The 21866-nt window shown below is 42.5% G+C and overlaps 1 protein-coding gene across 10 annotated transcripts in view; it reads right to left on the minus strand.

The window, feature by feature from the left end:
- The window catches only part of ppfia2 (PTPRF interacting protein alpha 2), a 143478-nt gene extending 140345 nt beyond the window's left edge, over positions 1–3133 (minus strand). For 3 of the 10 annotated variants that reach the window (XM_061030277.1, XM_061030276.1, XM_061030274.1), the window contains exon 1: positions 2805–3131. The gene's annotated coding sequence lies outside the window, so the exon portion shown is untranslated. Of the gene's footprint in view, positions 1–2804 lie in introns of all 10 variants that reach the window. The other 7 variants (XM_061030282.1, XM_061030280.1, XM_061030278.1 and 4 more) reach the window with 4 other exon arrangements.
- Between the last annotated feature and the right edge of the window lie 18733 nt (positions 3134–21866).

The raw sequence follows: 21866 nt of genomic DNA on the forward strand, positions 1-21866 counted from the left end.
GTTTTCCACTTTGAGTAACATCCTCCCATATACACACACACACACACACACACACACACAGCAGTAAAAATGTGAATGAAGCAGAGCAGGACTGAGGATGGCGAGGGTGTAGAGTTACACCCAGCACGCTGCCATTAGGGAGTCGGGAAAGAGATGGGGCTGTGCATCAAGCGCGTGTTTGTGTGTGTGTGTGTGTGTGTGTGTGTGTGTGTGTGTGTGTGTGTGTGTGTGTGTGTGTGTGTGTGTGTGTGTGTGTGTCCATTGTCCATCTGAGTGTGCTTTACCTCCTACCTGTGTGCGAGCATCTGTGCAAGGAAAGAGGATGCATGGGTGTGGTGGTTCTGTGTGTGTCCTCTGGTGTGTGTGTGTGTGTGTGTGTGTGTGTGTGTGTCCTCTGGTGTGTGTGTTTGTGTGTGTGTGTGTGTGTTGAACTGAGAATACGTCTGCGTGCACAGGAAAGCATGAAAGGATGGCGTGTAGCCTCGAACGTCCCCTGCGGCAAGGTCATGCAAACCATCAATCGATAGAGATTGAATAAGAGCACGAATCGAGGTGAACAAAAAAGGCAGTGAAGCTCAGGTTGGAGCCGATTTGAACCGCGCCGCCCGCGACCACCGCCGACGACATTTCAACTGGATTTTTTTTACCTTCCTCAACATGTTTTTAAGGACAGTCAGAACAGGCCTTCTCTCACTTGTATTCACATCAAAGCTCACGCCACAGGTAGCCACCCAGCAGTGTGACCCTTAAGAGGTAACGGGTGTGCACACCTGACGTATTAGGCAGTGGGGTGTTCTTGCAAAGTTCAGGTGCATCATGGGAAAGTCACACTCGGGCCAATTAAGCATTTACATAAATGGTTAATGGACCGGACTCACAGTATATAACACTTTATCGTCTTCTGACCACTCAAAGTGCCTTTACACTACATGTCACTTTCACTTATTCACACCACATTCACACTCTGATGGCAGAGGATGTCATGTGAAGCGCCCATCAGTATCAACTGAGCCTATTCATAGTACAGCGTTCACACGCCGCTGGCTATGCGACTCCACCACTGAGTTACAGCCACCCCAAATAAATATATATATATGGGGAATAATGCACACTAAAACTGCTGCACAATAACATACAATGATATCCTTTACTGTCACGTTGCACATGTTAGTTTAAATGTGTTAAAGATCACAGCTCTGCCTGCAGCGATTAACCTCCTGGCGGTGATTCAATCCAGACAATGTATGTGTGGGTGTCTTCATTCATTCATCCATCTACAGCACGGAAAGTGTGCAGCCAATAAGAGATGCCCTTAGACTCTTACTTTATGCATAAAAAGAGCCACAGGTAGCAGCTCGAGATCATAGTCGCATAAGGAAGTCGGGTTTATCGGCATTGGTTGAGGTGCATTGGTGGGAAAGTCATCCTCGGCGAATAAAGCATTTAAACAGGAAAGTGTGCACACCACAGCTTCAGCAACAACAACAAACAAAAAAAAACCCAATGCAAACAATGTCATGTTCCTCGACTGTGATGATTCCAACCGTTGGTGTTACATTGACAAATGTCTGTCCAAGAAGATGCACTCTGGAACTCTCACTTTATAGCTGTGTAATTTCTCTGCAAAACCAGGTGAACTAGGCAGTGGGATGTGTGTCCAAACACTCATTTGCTTGTGTGATCGACCTCATGGCGGTGATTTAAACCCAAGGAAATGCACGTGTGCGTCTATTCATTCATTCATTCATTCACAACATGGAACGTGTCTATGCGTTTGCATTCTCACTTTATTCACACAGAAGCTCCCGCCACAGGTAGCCGCCCCCTTCTGCATGGCACCTCAAGGTAATTGGTCTGCACACCAGACATATTAGGCAGTGGGGTGTATTTTGCACGGTGGCAGTGCATCACGATGAAAGCCCCAAAAAAAAAAAAAAAAAAAAAAAGGAACGTTTCGCATTAAAAAGGAGGGGAAATGTAAAAGCCCTCGCTTCAGCAATATGTAGTGTTTCCATCTTCCTTTCAATGTCATGGCTGCACATCTTTAGTTTGAATTTTTAAAGATCAGACGACGGATCCGTCCTGGCTTTGAATGAAGCCGGCACATGTATGTGGGAGCCTTTTCATTCATTCATACATGAGAACGTGTGTGTGTGTGTGTGTGTGTGTGTGTGTGTGGAAATGGGTGGATGTCACAGAGGCTGTCATGCTCCCTCTCTCTGCTTGCATCTCTATAATATCCCCTAATAATACTGTTTATAGGAGGGGCAGCTGTTCATGCTATGACAGCTCCTCCTTTTACTGATATTAGCCACACACACCTTACACACACACACACACACACACACACACACATACACTGACTGCGGCTGTATACACCTCCTCTCATCCTCTGAAATGATAATTGAGGAGAATCCTTGGCTATTGTCTCAAGTGCATTACATCATGCCAGCCTCTCAGTCTGCATACCCCCCCCCCCCCTTAACTCTCTCCTCTGTCTCTCCACTGTGACAGCCCCAGCAGTTTGTGTGTGTGTGTGTGTGTGTTTTCCCCCTCATCTCTCCTCCTGCAGAGCCGCCACAATGTCAACCACACACACGGAATCTTACATACACCATACACCATGCATCCACCCCCCACACACACCTCCTCCTCCTCCTCCAAATATAAGCCCCCATGAGTCCAGAGTTGAGGAAGCGAGGAGGGCAGAAAATCACCTTGAGGATGCAGGAAGGAGGGCAATGTAGGTCAACGCAAAAAAAAAAAAAAAAAAAACCGGCGGCAACAGTGTGCTGCATACTCACAATTTATTCCTTTACTATGACTGGCTGGCAGCGGATCAATGACAACTGCAGTCTCGAGCTATGGCAACCATCAAGCGGGCGATACTAGGAGGCTTCTTCAGGGCAAAGAAGCGCCGAGGAGGATCCGATAAGGAAGGTGCGGCTGGTCCCCTTTGCGCGCATTGTCCACAAGCAAAAGAGCAGGAATAATCGCCAAATTAGCCGCGTCGGGTAATGACATCTGATTTCCGGGGGTACACATACACACATACACACACTCTCTCACACACACAACGTTGAGCTCTCTCGCGCGCGCACACACACCGGTGAGGAAATTATGGCACGTTACAAATTCTGCTGCGATAAGCGGAGCTGGAAAAGACCATTGTTGGATCTGTCGGAGGGGAGGCGTGCGGAGTCTTAAAGTTACAGCTGTGCAATTCTTTCTATCCTCAGTGTGTTCACCTATAATCAGAATAAAAATGATTATTATTACATTATATATTATTATCATATTTATAATTCAATAAAACTTGAGTCATAAAAGGTATAAGCCTAAGTACGATTCTTACTGAGAAAAATAGTTCCTCTTAGTGGTGTGAGTGATATGTTCTGTGTAAGAAATTAAAACAGCAAAAGAAAAGATTTGCTTATCACTAGAAAAAGATAATAAATGCATATTGATCAACAAGTTCAACATTCATTAAAAAAAACGAGTTTTTCCCAGGGTCAGTGAAGCAGCCTGATTTCACCTTTTTCTCTCCCACACTTGGGTTCTGCCAGAATCCAAATATTGTAATTGGGATTGTTCTGAATCGCCTCAGTTACATCTAGTCTTGTGTGTCTCCTGATATTTATGATTGAGGTAATTTCCCCTTCTTGTTGTTCTCCTCTTCCTTTTTCCTCATCGTCTTATTTGTCGCTTTGTAATCTTCAATTTGCCACAAGGACTTCTGACGCCTTCCCTGTCCCTATGAAGGTCCGAGAAGAAGAGAAAAAAAAGCACAAAATCAATGAATGAAATGAAAATATTCACGTTCACAACTTCATTAGCAGATATTGCGCAAAACAACAGCTGTGATGGCAACACTGATTTGTCACCATGCACCTTCACAGTCTGTGAGAAATAACAGCTGAAGGAGGCTCTAAAAGATCATATTTCCCTTCATCAAGACACATTCAAATTTCTGCTTTCATTTTCCTAATTGTTTGTTTTGTTGCGAGAAATGCAGAGGAGACGCTTCTGCAGAGAAAACTGACACAATGACTCACGGTGAACAATAAGACAGCATCCTCCATTCATTTCATCATCCTTGTTTCCCAAATAGTCTGTTTGTGTTCATATTGGCAACAAACAAAAGTCTCACCATGTGATGACTTGAACCAGTCCTTGGGAGTGAATTTTTCCTATCACTTGATATTTTATTAAAGAAGACATGAATGGTTAAGGAGCAGGCTGTGTTCTCCACGTCTCCCCCCAGGAAGTTGGAGATTATTAATGAGTGAATAAATAATTGGTTTGAGACTTCAGATGGGATGGTTCATTTAAAATGTTCTGGAAAAATGGCTTCAAGTCAGACCATCTCTGCGGAAGTTACGTGACAGGTGAAAAAGTGTGCTTAAGCCAAGTGAAAGTCTTTAGTTTCTCCACTCAGATTCCACAATTAGATGTGCCAATGTTATGGTGTCAGCGACTGCTATTGGTGGCATTGAGTTTGTGAAATAAAATAGTTTACATCTTGTGTAAAATAATCAGTTAATTAAGCAACTATCAATCCACTGAGTTTTGTTTTTTTGTCACTGCGTGTATTCATTACATCTGTCATGGAGGTGTTGCTTTATGTCCATTTCTTAGCAGGATGTTGGAAAAACAATTGGGATTAATTTTCATGAAACTTGTTGGAAGGGTCCCAGTTTGCACGTCCTGATCCATCACATAAAATAAACAATAAAATTGACCAAATATTGAAGTTGGAGTCAAAGAAGAACAAACAGACACAGTAGATATGTGAGAAATACTTTTCCAAGATAAGTGAATGGACTTTTGTACAAAACTTGCAATTTTACCCATTTTTCAAATACCTTCTGTTAAGAAGGGTTCAAAGTTGAGGTGCTATCACCATGGGGGGTCACCATCGGGTCAGGATGCAGGAATCCAACAAGACTTGATTTTATGTAACAGGTTTACTTCTTTTCAAGTTAGGTGAATCATAAGGGTAACACATGGGATTGAACATCCATGCATTGCTGAACTGCCGCCCCATGTGAGGATGAAAACATGAGTGCAAGGGAGTGCAGTCTTCAATAAGGAGGAGGCAGGTGAATTCAATCTAACTAATTAGTGACAGAGTGCAAACAACAACCAATCAAGGGGGAGAGGAGAGAGTGAGAAACCAGGATGTGTACTAAAGGAGGTGCAGTAGGAAAAGAGAGGAAGTGAAAGGAAACAAGTAGTGATCTTTACTACACCTTCTCTGTGTTAATGTTCTTATTATTTTCTACAGTAGAGGCTGAATTCTGACTGTTTCTGATTCGATAAATCTTTTCTTTTTTTTTTGCCAGGCAGCAAAACACAATTCCCAGCCATGAAATTAAAGCAAGAGCCAAGTGTACGCTGGTTTTAAAAACGAGAGATTGTGCAGATTTTTTCCATCATTTGACACCCAGTGTAACAGCATATCTTTGACGTTGGGAGTTGTGGTTGAAAATGAACCTATTTGAAGATATTATTTGTTCTTTGAAGGGTATAAGTCCCAATTTGTCCAAAAGGTATAAGCCTAAAAGTTGACCTGCAATGACTGCACGACTTTTCTTCATGACTCAAGCGCCTTTAATGTCGAGTTTCTTTTCTGTCTCTTTAGTGTCTTCTGCAGAAATCTCTTTTCAAATCTCTGAATCACACCGCTTTATAAATGTAGTCTCAGTTTTTAAATGTTTCTCAAACCAATTCAACATCACCATGACAACAAGTAGAAAAATCCACAAGGAAACATGCTTGAAAGAATTATCATGTGATCGTCAGTCCCTCGTTTTATGTTTCACGTCACATACGTTGCATAAACCATTTTCATGTTATGTGTTAGTTATTTGAGGAAAGATGTAAGCGTCTGCTGCGCCTCATCAGCTCTTCTTACCCGTCCTGAACACTCCTGTTTAGTATCTTTCAAAAGCAGCAGCTGCCCATTTGTCTGGACTCCCAAACAAATTGTTGGCTGTAGTCTGACCGGCGGGGTTTTTTTTTGTCGCTGTCCATGGTGCTGAATCCAGTATGCTTTGTGTATGTGCTTCCCTACACTGCAGCAAAAATGGGGGGAGGGTGTGGGGGGGGTTTATGATTTCATCAAAAAGTATTGCAACCAACTGTTTTGTTTTGTGACTTTAAAACATGACATTAGCTGTTTTAATCATGCCATCAAAGCTATATGAACTCGTCTCCTTTCACAGAATCCCATCTGTTAGATTTACCTTCCAACTGCCTATCACCAGCCAGAACACTTAATTAACTCAAATTGGTGCTCTAGTTTGGTGTTTCCTGACTCAGTCGTCCCTTCAGCGGGGTCTGAATCCCACCTGGGAGACATTTCTCTCAGATGCCTCTTTTTCTCTGTTGCCGCCCCAGCTTGCGTTCGCTTCCTCCCTCCTGTTCATTTCCTCTTGTCTGATAAATTAGCTAAACAAACGCAGCGCTAAGTGTCAGAGTGGAGTGCTGCCTCTCCTCTCATGTGAAAAAAAAAATAATAATACTCAGCTTGTGGATTATAAAGCCTGCATGAAGACACGCCAACACACCCAGAGCTTGGTGCTCAAGGCGGCGGAAAATATCTTGTGATGTTCAGGATAGCAGAATTAAGAGTTGATGCATTCTTCTGTGTTTAAAACTAAGGGATTTGTGATGATAACCTCATCGCAATTGTCTGTTTATAATGCAGCTCCCATACCTTCCCTCCCACTCCATTGACCTATAGAGTACCTGCTCTACTACAACAGAATCATATCACTCCTGTCGTTCCATATTAATTTCCCTAGAGGAGCCGGTATAAGCCTCTGCATATGAATGGTTGTAATGTAGCCAAGTTATAAAAAAAAAACCCCACTCATATTTGAATTGAATATATTCCCAGGACGGCCGTTTTCCTCTGTTATCATGCTCAGAAAGGGGAGCTAACATGCTACCAAAGTGTCTCACTGCTCTATTCTAGTTTGTAAGTCAAATAAATATGATTATTTTAGTTCTTCTCTATTTGTAAGAACTGGACTTGTAATTAATGGGGAAAATCAGAAGGTCCATCAGGCCATATTTAAGGTTATGACATCATCTTGGATAGCCTGTCAGCTACCAAAACATAACTGCTTTTTGCCATTATCTAGGAATAAGTCGAATGCTAACATTAGCAATTGACGTGTTTCATGACCCTGGAAAATGGTCATGCTAGCTAATATATGAATGCTTTTATCGGGAGCCCTATGTTCCCACATTTCCTACATTTCTACGACTTTTTTCAAAATTAGGCCCTATGTTCCCACATTTCCTTTTTCATAAATTTGTATCAGATTTTTATCCCCCTTTCTCCCAATTTGGTCGCCAATTACACCCAACCTATTATCCAGTAGCAATGGACTACAGATGGAATGTAGCTTTTAGCTAAATCTGGTGCGCCCCAAACATTTAATGTAAGTGCACATTGTCCTTCTAAAAAAAACAAACTAAACTAAGTAGCACAGAGGCCTCGCATTGACTAGCTTCCCGTCAGATCAGTCGAATGAAGCGCAGCAACTGGACGCAAACCATAGTCTGCAGTGCATCAATACCTCTGGAAAGCCGGGTTGGCATAGAGAGGGAGAACTCCTGAGAACTTGGAGTCACTTTCCAGCCCTCTGGAGGCGTCATAGGCTCATGGATAGAAATGTGGGAACATAGGGCTGACCCTTTTATCTGACTGCAGCAAATGGATACTAATACAGCTTATGTCTGATGCTAACAGGTTGTTAAATATGATGTAGTATCTTAAACTTGGCCTACATGTCTTCATTATTTCATTATCTGTTGCTGTTCAACGTGAAAGCAGTGAGAAGATGAGAAGATGGTCAGATTCAACCGTGGTGAAGGAGGTTTTTTTTTTACCTCTTCAAGCCTTCCGCTCTTCATGCACCTTGGTCGTTGGTGAAGATGTGCCAGAAAACTCCCTAAATTTGTTTGACATTCGACATGGAACACCTCAGACTTTTATAAAAGTATCTGAGCTTCCTATTCAAAGTTTGGAATGAAGAAGAAAGTGGCCACCATGTGAACGGTTTAAAGTTTAAAGGTCACATATATAAACATGTTTGTCTCTGAGACACTTCCACAGGACTTGCTTGGATTGGAAGTGGGATCTTTTGGTGGGATCTTTTGACAGTGGAAATGATGCTAAAAGAGTGCCAGTTAAAAGGAAACGATCAAAGCGATAGAGGAATCAAGTGGAAGCTATAAAAAAAAGCCGAGCTATAAAAAGAGAAAAAGAGACCTGTGACGGAGCGCAAACCTAATCCTCCTCTTCATAGCTTGACACGCTAAATGTGCGAATGTCATTAGGGGAGTCACCCTCCCCCCCTTTAGTCATGCAAACGGCCCTCTTTTCATGCACAGGGGGTAAGCGCATGCAAATCTAACATCAAAATCTCAAACGATCTCAAAAAAAGGGCTAAGCAGTTGAGCTCCTCACGGCCAATTAAAAAGACACACTCGCTCGCCGGGGCCTCAGATGTGCTGATGTTGCTCAGGATGATGGAGGGACTTTTATGCACTGGTTTAGTATTAATGAATAAATGTTAATGTAAAAAAAAAAAACAGCTGTCCGTGTGATGTGACAGCAGAGAAAAAAACGCTCTCATGAAGCCGATGGGAGAGATACCGCCTGGCGGGGAGCCCGGCCTCTCCAGGTTGTCTCGTACAACATCAAAGAAAGTGGGTATTATCTTGGCTGACATTTTTCCACATTTGTTCAAATGTTGTTGTTTTTTTTAATTCCAGCATCTCAGCCTCCATTCATACCGTCCTAGAAGATTAAAAAAAAAAAAAAAAAAGTACCTAAAACCACATCAGCATTCATCTGCCGGAGCCCGCACAAAGACAGAACGGCGAGAGGTCTGCTATCTTTATGACTTTTCTTGAACCTCTGTTTTTAAAGCCTTGCCGGAATCATAAATGACGCCGGCTGCCAACCTCTTGCAGCTTGATACACCGATAACGGATATGAGCTCGGGCCGGGGTTGCGAGATGTATTAGAGGAGCCGAACTGAGAGGGATTACAGGTATCAAGACTCCTGTAAATCTTTTTATCTGTCGGGCCCACCCCTCCAGAAAGCAATGTTATTGCACCTTAACACACATCCATTCTCACTGTCAGCGTGACAAACATATAAAACCTGTTAAAACTGTTAATACTCTTTTTTTTTTTTTTGCAAAGCTAAATTACCCCTTTCACTCATCTCCTAACAGTTATGACACAAGCACCAAATGTTCTTATAGATTGTTAAATTACCCAATCGGTCCATTAGCATTTACCAATAATGTAAAGAAGAGGGAGCAAAGTTATGGTCATGTTCATAACTCATCATGCAGAGGACAATACAGAGTTATGTCTCTCACTGTAGAATGCTAAGCTCTTTAAAAATAGAGGGAAAAGTCTTAGATTACGGTTTGAAAAAAAGTGAGAATAAATGGTGCAAAGAAGGGTCAAAGCCCACACAGTTCAAAGGGTGACACTCCTGCATGTTTCCCATCCACAGAGACACAACGAAAACATCAGGGAGTGAGAGTAACAAATCCAGACAGAGAGTTGGCAGTCTGGTTTAACTGATGTGACACCTCGGTCAGGAAACAGCAGAGTTACACGAGGCCTGTCGATATAGAGCTCACATATTTCACCCGGATTGATGGGATGTTTTTTCTTGTCAAGCAGTCTTTACACTTCCTTAGCTACCTCGGCCTTCTCTCAATTTTCCCGCCCCTCACACTGTTAACGCTGAACCATGGATACCCTCATCAAACATCAAATTCAGATTCAGATAGGACTGGGCAATATATCGAGTTTTTAAGATATATCGGTAAATTTTCAAACAAGATATAGGGTAAGACAATACCGTTAATATGGATATGATTTATGTTGCATTAAAATAACATTACAGAGGTGCCAGATCACCTTTTTCTCATCTCACTGATGATGACTGACTGTCTGTCCCTCTTAACCCTGCTCCTCCTCTCTCTCTCTTTTATTCTATTTAAGGGACATTTTTATTTTATAATATTACTTTTTAAATTCACAAACAGGTAGTTTATTTTTCCATGTGTTTTCACTGTTAATAAAATACATAGATATATATCGAGTATGGTCATTCAGCTAAACAATATCGAGATATGAGTTTTGGTCCATATCGCCCAGCCCTAGATTCAGACATTTATTTGTGCTGATTGAAAGTTGTTGAATTGGAAAAAAAGGTTGAAAAACTTTTTCTTTATGAAGCTGCTAAACTCCTTAAACTGATAAAAAAAATGATCTCTAAATTCTATGGCTACTTTAGCCTCCTTTCATCCCGGCTGATGACTCTTTTTTTTTGTCCTTTTCACATCTCCAAAATGTCTCTGTCATTGGTAAGACAAAAGTAAAAATCCAGCCAGTTTAAAAGCATAGAAAGTACTGCATCAGAGAATTCTGCTCAGACCTAACTGAAGCCAAGCATCATGGGTCAGTGTCAAAGCTCAAAGGTCACGTATGACACTCATCATACCTCACACAGACCGAAAGACAAGCGCTGATACTGTAGCCATTAAGTATTAATCAAATGTGCTTCTTCGCAATTTGAAATCCAATTGGCTTTTTTTGAAGCGGGGCGTTAGGGAGAGGGAAATGGAAGGAGCACTGGGTGTTGGGAGAGATAGTGGGGAGAGATCAGCAGAGCTTTGAAACGACAGCAACCCCCCTGGCCTGATGTAGTGTTCCCCAGGAGCAATTACTGTCTTATATGCCACCACATTTCTGCTCAAACTCTTATCTATTTTTTAATGCCGCTGGGCTTTCGATGTTGATACATCGTAGTGACGCGACAGAGTTACTGTTCATATCTCAAACACCCTGAAGAAGAGGCTGTGAACAATGCCGGTTAGGACTCTGTATCTGAAAAAGAGAGGGCTTTGGTGTAGCTTTAAAAATCTTTAAAATGGAATTTTTAAAAAAGCAAACAGGAGATTAGAAATCATGTCGTCTGTGGAACAGTTTTGGGAGTGGAAGTAGCTTGGGAATGGTAAAAAAAAAAAAGGTTCCCACTGTCACTGGTCTCCAGGCAAACCTGGGGCGATTTGAGCCACACTGCTGTGGTTTTAAAGTTTGTCAGCCCTAAGGGGGCCCTCGACTGGTCTGGGGGGCCCCAAGCAGTTGCCCGCCTTGCCTGTTGATAAGCACCGCCTCTGAGCTTATAGCTAAAAAATACCCTGATAGACTATTTGGTTTGGCTTCATTTTTCAAGGCTGCTTGGTTGGATCGTACACCATTTGACTGTTTTAAGCCCCTCCCCCAACAACTGCTGTATTAATGTTTGAGAAGAGCAATCGGTTTATCAAATAGATGATTACACCTTAGATCCTGGAGACATTGATAGGTTAAACAAGAGATCTCAAACTGACATGTTTCTAGTTTAATGCTCGCTAACAGTGAGTCTCTTTTAAAAAAATCCCCTCAGGCTGTGCTTCTCTTTATTGGCTAAATCATTCCTTTTTATGAAATGGGGGGGGGGGAGCAGATGCCAAAGATGTACCACAGGTGCTTCGGTGAAAACCTTACAGTTTCTTAGCAACATGAGTGCAGATAGACCTTTCACAAAATCCCTGATGAAGATGCATGGGTCTACTCTATATGTAATCGTAACATATCACGTAGCCTGGCTGGAATCTATACATCCAATGTCATCGCGCTTAAACGCTGCAGAACAGAGCGAGAGAGAGAGGAACAATAAGGAGAGAATATGTTAGATCAATGAACTGGGAGGCCTTGGAAAGCTTTAAAAAGATAACAAAAGGATGAATGTGTCGTGGTGTGGGTCCCTCAGAACATTGATGCATCACCAGTATTCCTCCAGCCGGCCCATTAGTGGCTGGCAGTGGTTAGAGATGATTCACCAAGCGAAGGGGGGGGGGACGGATTCTCTAATGGTCGCCTTTACCGTCTTATCTTCAGGTGCATTATCTAGAGCAAATGGCCCCAGGCGCTTATTTATTACCGCAAGTCACAGATGAGTACTGCAGGGATGTTTTTGCCCTCTGCTTTGCTTAGCCTCTGTCTGCTGCTGTGCATCACGTCAAGGATGGAGGTGGGGGGGGATCGCTCTCGTGTCTCACATCCATCTGGTGCGAAAAGAAGAGACTTGTTACAAAAATACCTACTGGTCCAAATCATCGTGCAAGATAAAGAAAACTTGCTGTAAAAGTGTGTCTTCTACTTCATTTCTTATTGTTCCAATTAAACTGCCATAAGATGATTTGTGGTCTGAAAGGGATAGTTCGGAGGAAAGCGTATGTGGTGCGCTAAAGAAATGCTAACACCAAATAGCTTGCTGACGGCAAAGTTTTGTGCTGAAAATGTTTTAAGAATAGCGTGCATATCCTCATTGTTATTTAGGTCTGTTTATCTGAAAGGTAGCTAAATGAAATGGTAAAAAAACGGCCAAATAGTTCAGCTCTATTGTTGTTACTTTCTACTCTTTCCTGCACATGTTTATTCATTCAATTGTCGAATGCTTACAGTAAACCAAATTCAGCTAAAAGAGAAGGAAGGGTTCCAAGGAAACAATCACTTTCCACTCTCATTATTTTCGCACAAATGTTTCAGTGGCGTGGCAGAAACACAACTTTGTTCGGGCCAATCCTACGCTCTGCTTGAACCGCTTCTCTGCGTCTTCTCTGCCCTTGTGCTGAATGATACTCGAGCAAAATCAATTGGATTGGAGGACAACTAGCCCTCTCTCTTTCATGTGTCAAGGAGAGAACTCCTGTTGCATCCGGGACCCTGATTGGCCGAGCATTGGTCCCAGTTGCCAGGCAACCATCCAGCAGCGTAAGGGGCTGATATGACAGACAGCTGCTAATGAAGCCGGACCTGCGAGTATAGAGGGTGTGTTTGCTGCAGAAACAGGTTGTCCAATCTCCTTTCTCATGCCTCACACGTACTAGACTCCTGATGCACACAGGTACATAAGACCCCCCACCTCCCACCGCCACCTATATGTACAGTACACACCAATGCTCACATGTATACACACACTATTGCTCCCTTTCTGTGCGTGAAGCAACCTCCCACATGGGCGAGTCACCTGCTTGAGTTCAATCTTACTCAGCCCCCCATTTTCACCTCACACCACCACCACCGCCCCCACTCATCACCCAATGACTAATATTTACACAGCAAATGAAAGATCGGCATGCGTAATCACCGCGCGTGTTTCCGAAAGGTTTCAGCAAGTTAAGCCTCTTTTTTAAACCTCGGTGTCCGGGTTTTTTTTTTTTTTTTTTAAATGGAAGACTCTGAGGTGCAAAGGCGCAGATGGCGTCCACGCAAACATGACGACCGCAGAGCAAAAGTGTTGATTGCTGTGCATGAGTCATGCTCGGGTCACACATACAGATCTTGCAGCGAAGCAAGACTCCCTGGAACTCCAATGGAAATAGCAGCTCTACAGAGAAATTCTCCTTTTTAAGTATGAAATTAAAAAGAAATTGGCAAAGTTTCCTGGTGTGTGGAAGTGTGTTTTTTTTGTGTTTTTTTCTCTTCAACTTGTGACATTTTCTGCATGTTATGTTGCTATAAAGACTCAGTGTTGTACCTCATTGTGTCTTTATTGTCCGTTTCTGTGCTGTTAATGTTGCTATAACACATTTTCAGAGATGCTGATAGAATTCACCATTCATGTGCTCTTAATGTCGCTGTACTACGTCCCTCTGCAGAGCACTTTAGCTGCCACTGGAACATCGATTCTGGGCTGCAAGGCCCCAAAGCGACCTGCTGCCTCGCCTCTTCATGGTGCAAATGGAGGAACGCTTGGATCTCTGGGCAATTTCCACTTTTACAAAAAATCTGATTTATTCTTGAGTTTGTATTTCTGCATGTTTCCTTTGACCCAAGCATGGATGGATTGTTAAACCAGTCTACTCATGGCAGTGGACCAGGGGCACAAGAGATCGGGGGGGGCCCTATAGGCCAAGGCTTAAGGAACCAAGTGTTAAAATTTGGTGCCTTAAAGTCATTGAAACAACACAAAACTACAACTACAATGAGACATACAAGGACAAAAGGATACACAAAGGATAAAACAGTGAGCCATTTCCCGATGTAAGAGGGCTTAGGGGCCTATTATATTAAATTCCACCGATGGACTCATATCTGAAAATACGATGAAATGTGGCTGACAAAATACATTTTTATACAATAAATGACCGATCTACACATGAAATCACTTATTTTTCATTATCTTTTCCAACATAATCAATCCAAAAATGCCTCCAACATAAATGTTACATCCATCATTTTGATTTTTGGTTCAACATGAATGTCATTGTGAGATGTATCTACCAGGAACCAGGAAACAATTTGTGCCTCAAACACGCAGCCTGTCCCAGTATGTCCAACATGCTCCATATGCAATGAATCTTGTGATCCGGGATAAACAAGATAGCCCAGTCCCTCGGTTAGTCAGGGGCCTCCCCTCAAGGTCTTTTTCCACAAAGGCGACAGGTGATTGATGGCGTCCCCATAAAGGTTTTATGAGGCCAATGTCAAAGGGCTTTTGTACTCTCCCCTGCATTGATTGGTATGATTCAGAGAATGATTGACCACCTGTCTGGCTTATCATGGGAATATGAAGTAAGGGAATAAATACTTATCCACTGGAACATCATATAAACTCAGTTACTGGAAGTGTAATTTATTCATTATAAGCAATCAAAATCCATGCCATGTCTACAATGCATTACTTCTTGTCTTAGAATACAACACGTATATAGTCCTTCCAAACATCTGTAACTGCCTGTGATTGGTTCTCTAAAGTGACAGATAATGACTTTTTTCAACATATAGAACTGCCTGTGTGGGCCCATTCTCACCGTCTTCTCAACAATGCATTATTTGCTCCTGGATGCTGTGTGCTCTCCATTTCAAAGGCAAAGTGTCTTGGGCCTTCTGAGAGGCCAGATAGGCTGCAGACATAAATAATTCAAACTGTAGCGAAGGCAGGATACACATCGGGTCCTGAGAGACTGGAAACCAGCAAATCTCGCCAGTCCTAGACTGGTTATTTCAGCTGGTGCGGGTGGGGTGGGGGGGGGGGGGGGGGTGGGAGCTTGGACATCTTCCACTGGGAGGTTTTGGTGCATTGAAAAATGAGACTGCAGGGGATATCTGGAGGTTTATAAATGGAATAAAAAGTGGTTACAGTTGAAGGTGCACTATGATGGGGTTAGGGACCTGGATGGAGAACAGGTTTGATAATAACAACCAGAAAAGAGCGAGGGGATGATCAACCTGACCTGGTGGGAAAAGACACGAAATGTTCTGATGTGAAGCTTCCTGTTGCTGAAACTCTAAAATGGACAGCCTCTCCATGGGTTACGCTTGCTATCTGTATCAATGATGGCTCTGTAATGTTAGCCAGTGTTATCTCAAAACAACTCTACCCAACAACACTCAACATGCATGCCAAAACAGATTGTCAATGGTCCTCATTCAGGTCCCCAAACCAAAAATAATGAACCCCTCAACAATCGACCATTGGCACTGATAATAACTCACAGATTAGACTAACTTTGGGTGAAAGAAGTAAAGTCATATAGCTGCAGTGATTGGTTCTCAGAAGAGATCGCACACATTTTGTAATATTTCCCCAAGTACTTAAATAACTTAAATACAGTATTGAACTACATAACTTTTTTAAAATTATTTAAGACACTTCAAATGTATAGATAAGACCTTACATTGCTGAGCTCAGAGGCTATTTTGGATTCCAGTGATTTTAAATGAAGGTGGACCAATACAAAAGAAATATTGAAATAAGCTGTGCAAAAGCATCAGAGATAGAAGAAAGGGAAGGAAAAACTGAGGGATGAATGGATCGCTGAATAATTAAACAAGCTGATTATTGTGACTCATCCTTACCGCCACAAAGCATTCCTCAAATCTGCTGCCAAGGAACATCCATTACCCCCCCAACGGACTTTAAGCCCACATCCCTCCTTCAGCATCGGCAGCAATGGACACTCTATATTTAGTTCTCTCAGCGGGGGTATAAATAACGCACCCAGGCAGGCTGATTAAGTCTTCTGGAGAGTGGGAAAAAGTTTACATTCAAACTAGAAAGGCTAATTAGGCAACTCCTTCGGCCATGAAATGAGAATGGAGACCTGTTCAATTTGTGACTCAGTACATGCATGATTACAAAACTGCTGTCGATATGTCATCAAGAAATTACACTGCGGGGGATGATCAGCAGAGGCAGTGAGCAAACAGGCAAGTCAGCGCTTATTGATGTTTTGGTAGAAGAAAAAACACAAGGGGAAAAAAATCCAAAGAAAAAGTAAAAGTATGCCGCAGAAGAATATTGTCATTTTAATACATTTTGTAAAATAAAAATGGACCAATAAGAACACAGCATAACGTATGCAGGCAGTATTAGTTTATGTTCTCTATTGTTTGTTCCCCAATCCTCATCATACATTGTAGCTGTCTGGCCAACAACCGTGATTCTCTCCCCCAGCCGTCTCCAGAGCTCGTCTTCCCTGTCGGAGCCAAGAATCTGACAGATACCCTGGGTTTAGATTACTGCCTCAGACTCTTTGCCATCAGTCACTCCCCAGTCTAAAACCCCAGCGTCTCTCTGCCATCAAGGCTGGGAAGAATTTTTGGATTTCGTTCAATGAGGGAAAAATCGGATTTGAGCTGCTGCTTCCCCATTGTGATCTCAAACCAGTTCAAAAGACACTTTGCCAAGATAAATCATATTGTTGAGGCTGTGGGGGGTCTACATCTTAGCTCAATCCAGTAAAAAGAAAATACACTACAAACCATAAATACTAATGGATGCTATAATTCAGAAAAAACACACAAGAGGAAGGGATGACTTTTATAGAATGCGGCATTACTTGCATACAAGCAACTCATTCTCAAAAGTTGCATATGCCATGCTGGCTCTTTTCCTCACACTTTTGAGATTCCCTAATCTTTAGGCTATCAACATGAACAACCAGCAACAATCTGTTGCTTCTTATCTTCCTGGTCTAACTGCTCTAACCTTCCTGAAACACACTTTAATGTTTTCTACATTTGATCCAGTCAACCTACCACAGAATACTTACAGCTTCTTTTTCCCCTCGCCTGTGGCTATGAAGAAACTCTATGATGGCTCGTGTTGAAGTGTCAGGAAACACACATTTGAAGAACAAACCTTCAAGGATAGAAAACAAAATGAAGCCAGTCAGTGTCAGCGGGCATTGTTTTGCTTCAAAAGCAAAGCCTCCCTGTAAACAGTGCTTAGACCTTGAGTGTAAAAGTACAAACGGGTAGTGAGGTCGTAGCTTCGTTTCCATCCCTGTGGTGGAACTGCTGTTTAATCATTTACAAATTATGAATATTCCATTTGAATAATGGAAAACAACGGGTTTCAATGCTATTTTCGCCAGTCTTTTGGGAATACAAATTTGAATTGCAAGTTCAAATTGAGATCCATGCGCCGAATCCTCAGGACAACGTGAACATCATGGGGCTGAAGGTCAACGAGCGGTCCCTCTCTTGAGAGCGTCCAGGAACACAATGGAATAGAAAGCTAAATGCATTTTTAAAACCCCGGATCATTTCCCACTTCATCATGGAAGGTCAGATCCCATCGACCCATGGTGGCGTTTGACCAGGGTCGAGCTCATTTCAGTGGATTTACAACCCCTATGTCCAACCTAGTCTCACTGTGAGAAGACTATATATATGGTAGGATCGTCATTGGCATCGACAAAAGCGTTGTAAATGTGACTAGATTTCGGTAGTATCCCAACATCTGACCATATAATTGGTGTAAACCATTCTTCTTATTCCTTCTGTCCTATTTTTGTCAAACCCCTTTAACTTTTTCCATCCAAAGCCGCAGACGAGTCCAACAAAAAGCAAGAATTGCAGCCCGACAATTTAAATTCCGCAGCCCTGGGAGTGAGATGAAATCGACTTCCTCCTCATTAACAGCAGAATAACGTATGGAGACACAAAGGTCAGCTGCAGTGGCCGAGATGAATGTCAATAATCCACCATTTGCACTCAGGTCTCCCATTGTAGCACCTTGTGAAAACCTGTTGAGCACAATCATACAGCGTGCCCCGAGCGATTGCCTCAGCGGGGCAACTGGGACTCTAGAAGAAACTTTATCCTATCGGGGGTCCTCACACCCACAGATATGGACAAAATCATACAGAATGAAGAAGAATAAAGACATTGCTGTTATCTTGAAAAAAGCCATGTTCAGAACATTTTTTTTTTAGCAGATCTTTGGCTTTTCTTTTCACCTTTAGACAATCAAATCCTCATTTACATTTTTCTTTCATGCTTTGCTGCCCCATGATTTATTCATGACTACGTTTCTGGACCGACCATCCTCACAGGAAGGTCTGGAGGAGAGAATCAATAGAGTCTGGCAAGAGTAAAGGCTCTCCCTTTTCTCTCAAATGTATTCTATTATATGTCCACTATCACTTTCATAAAACCTCAACAACTACCTGTGAGAGCTGTTTGGCTAGCTTCGAGTGTTGCAGTGGAAAAAACCCTCCCCAGAGTAAACCAATGAAGATATGATGGAGTTTGTGTGATATGTTAAGTTTGATCATTTTTGGAGTCCAATATTCCCCTCTGCATTCGAACACAACCAACAACAACAAAAACCTGTTCTCCTTTTAAATGAAAAGTGTTTTTCAGTGAGTTAGACCACTTCCACTGAGTGTAACCAGTGTTGTGTTGCTTCACCGTAGAGGCTGTGATTTAATCTTTCTCATGAATTGTGTGTTTGATAAATGGTGCTTTTATGAGCTGAGACCTCTACACGGCAAATATATTTCATAAAGGTATCGCTGCGGTTTCTCATCCACGCAAACAACAGCAAAAAATAAAGAAATAAACCGCCGTCGGCCATCAGAGTAATCAAGATAAGGAGCTGCAGAGTCAGTATGAGGGGAAATAAACATGATCTATGCCACACAGGCAAGATCAATAATGTGTTTAGTTTCACTACAACAAGTGGCTGGATGTCGTTTTAATCTGCACGTAGAAATATAACGCTAGTTTTAAATGTTTAGGAAACATACTCAAGCCCCACTTCAGATTGAGAGAGGAAGTGTGCTGGTTGTAAACATCAGTGTCTTTCGCAGTGTAATACACAAAACGAGAGGTTACACATATGACGACAACAACATCCCACACCCGTGCATCTCCTCCTACCCTCCATATGCACGCTTTGAGCAAAGTTGAGGGAAACTGCAGGAAGGCTTCCGCTGCGCTGAATCCAAGCAGAGGCTTTTTCCTGAGAGTAAACCCCGTACTTAACAGCAACCGCGTGGCAATAGAGGAAATTGATGCCATTTACGAGCACACAAACGTGATTACGGGGATACACAAGGGACAACAAACAAATTCAACAAGGCGGGAAAGAAGTGAAGTCTAAATATGTGTGAGGTGATGAAGGTAACTGAACAAAACAGCTGTTTCTGACAGCAGATTCTTTTTTTTGAAGATCGCTCTTGAAGGTGTTCGAGGTAAACAATGAGAATCGGTCACTCTGTGTGAAACTTAAAATAAAAAAGCAAGACAACCCCCCCATAAAGGGAATGGTTTTCCACGTGGTGGTCACTCTTGTCACTCCTTGTAGCATGAGGCCGTACCAATCAGGTTACACAGAGAGTCATTCTCCTCCAGGATCATGGCACACCACTAGGTGTGGTCCCAAGACGGGTTGCTTTTTCTCTCCCAGCACAGCCTCAAGAGCGTGGGAGACCAGGAGACCGACAGTTACATGAAGAGAGCTGGACAGGGCCGTAGAAGGGAAATGAATCCAGCAGCAGGACCGGTATCTGCTCCTTCGTGTGAGGAGGCACAGAGTCTGCTTCTGGACAAAATGTCAGAATCAAGCTTCATGTTTCTGGTGGCAAGAGGGAATTCAAGTTCAAGTTGGATCAGCCCGTTATATAGATTTTTATTCTGACTTCCGGTCTGATTTTGAACCCAGACGTTAATTTGTTGATGTTTTTTTTGTTTCCATTGACTGTTGCTATCACTTGGTTCTCAACAAATTATACAAAGTACATCCTTAAAGATTTTGATCATCAAGTGTTTCTGATTTTTTTTAAACCATAGTCTATCTAAATGCTGGACTTTTAATTCAGCCTCTCTCATTCACACTCTATTAAATACACACACACTCACAATTTAATAATGGGCAAACTCAGACATCAACATGGAAGGGAGGGGGTGTCTCCTAGCAACTAGTTTGCCGCTAAAGCATTTTGGTCAGCCAGCTTGATTCTAGAAAGGAGTAGAATGGCACAGCACTGTGGTGGGTTTTATGAACTGATGCTCGAATGGAAATATATTTCACAAATTGGTAGGAAGAAAAAAAGGGAATTCATTTCTGTTCATGTTGGGAAAAATAGAAAAATAGAAAGACTGAAGGGATGTTAGTCAATTGAAGGACTTCATATTCTTGCGAATGCTTTTGTTGATTACATCACAGCTCCGTCAGATTAATGCAGTGCAATATGGAGAAGCACTCTGTCATGCAGGGACATAAATTCCCCCCGCCTGACAGATTAATATTGATCGAGCACGTTCAGATGACATGAACACACCCCCCTTTAAGTAATACAGTCTCACAATCACCCATCAGACTCCCATCACACATGTAGCACCGCCGTCCCGGCCTCAGGCGGGTTTGAACTGAGGGAGTGTGAACAGAGCAGAAGTTTCTGTACATGTAGTGTGTGTGTGTGTGTGTGTGTGTGTGTGTGTGTGTGTGTGTGTGTGTGTGTGTGTGTGTGTGTATGTATGTGTGTTGCAGCTGGGTTACCCCGCTGAGGGAGGGGGGGGGGGGCTAATTTCAAAACCAGCCCAGGGATTTCACAGTGTGATGCTGAAGTTGGCCCAGGGCCTCACCTGGAAGATAACTAGAGTTACTGTGAGACTGAGTGATGAAAAAACACGCAGGGTGAGATGAGGTCGCCATCTTGTGGAGAGAAAGCAAAGTGCAGCCAGCTTTTTGAGTAAACTAACACCTAGAAAGTCGAATAAATGTAGCGCCCTCTGCTGGTCAAACAGCAGATTTTTAATGTGTTCTCTAAAGATAAGGATGATACAACATCTGTACAAAGTAATGCAAACTATAGATACATTACAAAACAGCAGATTAGCTATCAATAAACAACATTTTTTACATGTTGCTACTTCCTTAGAGCTTAAAATATATATTTTTTAAATACCACAGAAAAAGCCTGCCCACCAACTGTCTTCTTTTTGACCTTTGGGACACTAAGAAGACCCGTCCCCTCGGAGCCAATTGGAACGCAGAGCCCGTGCAGGCACATACAGTATGTGCATTTTAAACGCATTGAGGTGACATCTCCTGGCATCTGATTGCAATTTTAAACACTTGATATAATTACATATTTTTGACTGAGTGACCCTTCCTGGTCTGTGCAGAACTCTGTGTGGAGGAATTTTAACAAGCACAGCTATCGCTCTGCCAGATGGAGCGAAACTGACATTCATGGAGTGATCAGTCAAGTAAAGAAAACAAGAGAAATGAAGCTAATGTGGCCTTTGAGTTTTTTCATTGTTTACTGTTGCCTCTCATAATGATCTTGGCAGACACATTGCGACAAGTATTTCAGGTTTTGCTTAAGCCGCATGAAATATTTTGTAAATCAGGACGTTTGAGGGCACAAGACAAAAACAAAAACAAAAAAAGTCCAAATGTTGTTGTTGAACATAGGCCTCCTGCAGTTTGTGCAGCTGCCTCCACAGCACCCTGACCCCTTTCCCCCAG

The sequence above is a fragment of the Labrus mixtus genome, chromosome 22 (genome assembly GCF_963584025.1).
Source record: "Labrus mixtus chromosome 22, fLabMix1.1, whole genome shotgun sequence".
Lineage (NCBI taxonomy): Eukaryota > Metazoa > Chordata > Actinopteri > Labriformes > Labridae > Labrus > Labrus mixtus.